This window comes from Sciurus carolinensis, chromosome Y (genome assembly GCF_902686445.1).
Source record: "Sciurus carolinensis chromosome Y, mSciCar1.2, whole genome shotgun sequence".
NCBI lineage: Eukaryota > Metazoa > Chordata > Mammalia > Rodentia > Sciuridae > Sciurus > Sciurus carolinensis.
The window spans coordinates 3763973-3769295 of record NC_062233.1 but is presented as its reverse complement, the minus strand read 5'-3'; the positions used below and the strand labels follow the sequence as shown (position 1 = coordinate 3769295).

The 5323-nt window shown below is 36.0% G+C and overlaps 1 pseudogene; it reads left to right on the top strand.

Moving 5' to 3' along the window:
* Positions 1-3283: 3283 nt before the first annotated feature.
* LOC124973015 (uncharacterized) lies at positions 3284-4734 on the top strand (annotated as a pseudogene).
* Positions 4735-5323: the final 589 nt, after the last annotated feature.

Below are 5323 nucleotides of genomic sequence, written 5' to 3'. Positions count from 1 at the left end.
AAAGTAACTGGTAAGAAAAATCCAAACAGTGAATACATCTGGTTGATGGGCAGGATGAGGTAACTCCTGTCAGCAAGAGGTCACAGGAATCTGTTTGGCAGAGAAGAGTGTTCTGTATCTTGATCAAATGGAGCATACAGGTTAGAGAACAATGTGAAAATCCATTGATCTGCACATTTAAGGTCTGTGTATTTATTCTTTGGAAATTGTAACTTAAATATAAAGTGAAAGAAGTAAAACATACAAGAGAAAACACAAATTAGAATTTCTTTGTTATCCCCATCTACCCTTTACACTATTTTATCACTTTTATTCTTGGTTCACTTTATGTGAGAGTTTCTAGAATTTGGACCATAGTAAGTATGAAATAAAAACTGCATACATTTACAAACTTAAGCACAATCAGGTGACAACCATAAATACCTTATAGAGTAAAGAGAAGAGATAACAATGAGATTTGCCTTTGCCACAGAAACAAAACAAAACTGCATATGGACCTTAATTTCAGACTGCTGATAGAAGACACATTCTAGTGGATTCTGAGTCCTCCAGTAAAATTCTCTGATTTCTATGATTGACCATCTTTCTGTTGATCCACTGTGGGTCTTATTATGATTCTCATAAAATTAAGTGACTGATCCAGGACCTCAAGAAGTAATTTTCATTCCAGAAAGATTTCTCAACTCCTTCTCTATTCCAGTCCTTTATATGTACATTGCTTGGAATTGTCTGCTACTAGTAGTCATAGAAACATAAGAATGTTCCCTTACAACTTACAACTTGGTGGTTACTCTAATTTGTACTTCTGGAAATTTTTTCTTCCACATTTTGTTTATTTGTTGGGGTAACTGTGGTGGCTTCTTGTTTCTCCCTGGTGAAAGAGATTCTTGGTATTTCCAGGGGTCTTTGGCTTCATCATTTCATCATTTCCAAGAAGAAGCCTGATTGACATTGGATGGTCCCACACACAAAAATCGGTCAGCAGGGACCATATTTATTTTGAAGTAAAGGATTGTTATTATATTTTTAGGAGAGCCTACTAGACTGTGCAGATGGCATTTTTAACTGAGTCACTTTGAATGTGAATGATAACTCATGACATTGAATAATCCCATCTCCACCATCTCATCTCCCTTAATGAAAACAGTCATGAGACTGAGTGGGTATGGCCAGGTGTAAATGATTAACTTGTAACTTGGAAACTGAAGTGATGACATTGCCAAACCATAGGATAACATCCTTTTATAAGCTGAGAACACTGAGAACATGTTGTCTCTTGACAAACAAAGCATCTGCCCTTTATGGTGCTACTTTCTTACTGCAGTAAAACATATTTAGCATAAAACTGACATCTTAATCATTTTCAAGTATACAGTTTGGTGGTGTGAAGGACATTTAATGTTTTTATACATTCCCAGAACTTTTTTCATCTTCCCCAACTGCAGTCTGTCCCCACTTACTTCCCATTCCTCTCCATCCCCTGGCAACTACCATTCTACTTCCTGTCTCCATGAATTTGACTCCTCTAGGCACATTGTATAATTGGATCCTTTTGTGACTCTCACATCATACGTGGCACTATGTCTTCAAAGTTTATCTATGTTATAACAAGTGTTAAAATTTTCTTCCTTTGCATTGTACATATAGATCACTTTTTGCTTATCCATCAATGGATATTCAGACTGTGATCATCTTTCAATTATTGTGAATAATGCTATGATAATACCTGTACATATATCCAAGACCCCTGGCTGGAAATTTTGAGGCATATGCCAGTAAGTAGACTTGTTGAATCACATGCTCATTCTATTTAGATTTTTAGGACTCACTGCCCAATTCCCACCCATTTTGCTGCACCCATTTTGTATTCCCACCAACAATACTCAAGGGGTCTAATTTCTCCACAACATCACTGTATTTTTTGATTTTTGGATAGAAGTATGGTACTATAAAATGTCTCCATTCGAGCTGAGATAAGGAGTTAAGGAGGTAAGTTTGTTTTTTCAATATGCTTCTACAACTTGGGAGTCACTTTCATTTTCACAGGACATAGTGAATGCCACAGATGGCTGTTTTTATAATCAAAATGGGACTTGTCTATATATTTATACTCCTGGTGTTAAAAATGCCATTCCCCATGAAGAGGGCCAGGATGTGATTTGTCTAACTGTGAGAGCTGCAGAGCCTCCACTTCCATATAGATCTATGCAAGTCATTGAACTCGTGTTTATTATTTACTGTCCCTGTACTCCATTCCCTCAACTGTAAAACAAAGAACTATAATGTAAGTCTATCATATGGATGCATGGGATGTACTAATATTTGCAAGAGTTTAGAACAGGGTCTGGTCTATCGAAAGGATAGAATAATTGTATGTAACGAATATTTTGTCAAAGTCAGAAACGTATTTATTTTGGTTTAAAGCCCTGGATTCTATCTAACAATATTTCTTTTCCTGAAGGTGGTTCATCTCTTTTTGTGTATATTTTCAATTTGGCTGGATATAGCCCCTTCCCTGATCAACATTTCCTGCTCCTCCAAAGAACATTTGTCATCCAAACATCTTCCAAATGTATGAATTCACCTACAAGACACATTGGTAAAATTTTAAATAAGTTATACAGACTCATTGAAGTTTGGTCTTTGGGAAAACATGTCCAACACTACTGTTCTCAAACATGGACAGCACCAAACCTTCTCCAAACTAGCACATTTTCAGTCAGCTTCAACACTCTCCTTCCTGATTCCTTCCTTCCATCAAAACTCACTGATCCTGGGTCCATTTCCTTAGGCTTCTCTATTGGCAGGGAAGTGCTCATAGACAGCCAACTATCCAAATTAGCAATGTGTTTCAGGTCTGTCTTGCTAATATAACTTCCCAATTATGCAACCTTCACATAATTAGAAGCATATTTCACAGAAGACTGTGGAAAGTGGGCACATGTTAGAGATGCCAGGCTTTGTGGTAAGGATGTAACAGTTTGGAAGTCCCTAAAAATCATCTGCCTTGGCAGTGTCACATACTAGTGACTGGACATACCTTATCTCCTTTCTTTCTGCTAAACAACACACGGGTTGCTCTCAGGGCTTTTTTTTTTTTTTTTTTTTTTGTATTATAAGTAACACATTTTGAATTGCCAATATATTTACATAAATTGTTTATGGTATAAATGTGACAAATATGTTCATAGAACATATTTGCTTCATGTAAAATATATCCAAATATTTTTAACTTGCACCAAAAATAAACCAATTCATCTGAAGTTTGAATTTTGAGCGAGCAATGGGTAAAGTGTAATGCACATGATTTACCATGATTGAAATATGGAACTTGAAGGTCATATTTGCTCTGGTTTTAATTATAAAAGTATATACATTTTTCATTTAAAATTTAAAAACTACATAAATATGTAAAGAATTAAATTTTCCACCTTGACCTTAGAATTATTTATGATTAGTTTTTAATTTGTATCCTTTGAACTTAAAAAAACGATGTTCACACTTATTTGTATGTACAAAGAAAATCAAATGTTTTCCTTTTGACACAAATGGTCATAACATATTATTATTCATTTTTCTCCCTCCAGTTCATATAGATTAACTCATTCTTGATAATGACCACATTACATTCCACTATAATCTTGCACAAACCATGATTTGTTTGAACATTCCTCTGTTGATTGGCATTTAGGGTATATCCAGTTTTTCTCTGTTACTACTGGCGCTGAAACAGACATCCCATTACATGTGCTTTTGCAAAATCTTGGTTTCAATTCCCAGAATTGGAGCTGCTAGATAAGAAGTATGAGCATTTTGACTTTCAAAAGATATTTCCAAATTTTTCTCTGAAATCACTTACAAACTGATATTTCTGACATATTCATGTATTTATAGGCTTTTAAAATTATTTTTGAAATATTTAGAATAATAGTGCACATTAGAAACACCTAAATGTACCTTTCAGACAGGAAGGACAGCATATAAATGTTGAGCACACTCTGAACCATTACTCACACTAATAGTCTGTTTTCCATCACCCTTCTATGGTCCTGGCTGGACTTCATGCCTCCTCTACAGTTTTCCTGAAGTGAAGAAATGGATCTGCAAAATGACTGGCCTCCTTTGCAGTTATTTGGCCTGGGTTTTTGGGGTAAGCCTAGCCAACAGCAAATCCTGGCGTGTGTGGGAATTCAATAGCAACAAAGTTCAGTTTGTGTTCATTGGACTTTGGGAAGCTTATTATTATCAAAAATTTAATATCTCTGGTACAATGGTTGATTTGCCAGTGTACAGCACTATCAACAAGAGCTGGGTCATTTCGACTGAACTTCAGTATGGTCAGGACCTAATCTTGTTGGCTAATTTTATGAAGACAGTAGTCTTGGTTTTCAGCTCAATGGCCATCATGCTAAACTGGATCAAAGCCCCATACCCTGATTACCTGAAAATGTGTTACAATGTCTCATCCTTCTACCTTTTCCTGAGCTGTGGTTGTACAGCAGGTGCAGTGAGCTGGAACTTTGCCAAGGATTTTTATGGCCATACCACACTTGACTTTCCAACTGCCTTTCCTGTTAGCAAACGATCCCTGAAAAGAAGCACTTCTCCTATGTATTCCCACTAGGAATCATGACTGCCACCTTCTCATTTGCCAGTGCCTGCATGTTTCTCTTTGAGATGTACTCATTGAAACGGAACCAAGTGAAACCCATGTCTATGGCCAAAAATTCATAGCACAAGGTCTGAACTGGGCTTGTTCTGTTGAAAAGTCTGCCAACAATATTCATGAAGAAATTTTTAAACACATACAGTGTTGCAATCAGCAATCCACTGAAAATAAAACATCTCTTGGCTTTCTCAAGGTTTGTCTAAAGCTTATATCCTCTTGTGTTCTGTAAGTTTGTTTCATTCTTTGAAGGTCTTCAGTAGGTGAAGATCTTTTATTCATACCTGCCAAAAATGAAAGGCAGGAAAACACAGTGGTCAGAGGCAAATGTGAATCAAAGAACACAAACAACATCAAACAGAAATAGAGTTGTAAATAAGCTCGATTATACACATAGGAAAATTATTGAGTTTAAAGTTTTTAGATCTTGAGAGCACCCTAATTTATGAGGTGAGAGCAAGGTTTCTCAGCATTAGAGGTGTGATTTTTTTTTTTTTTTTTTTTTTTTTTTTTTGGTGGCAGGAGTCTGCTGTGCACTGGGGACATTTGGTAGATCTTCTAAAATGGAAGTAGCATCTTCCTCTTTCCTTGACAGCAAAAGTAAAAAATGTTCAGATACTTACAAATAGCCTCTAAGTGACAAAATTTATCCCTGTA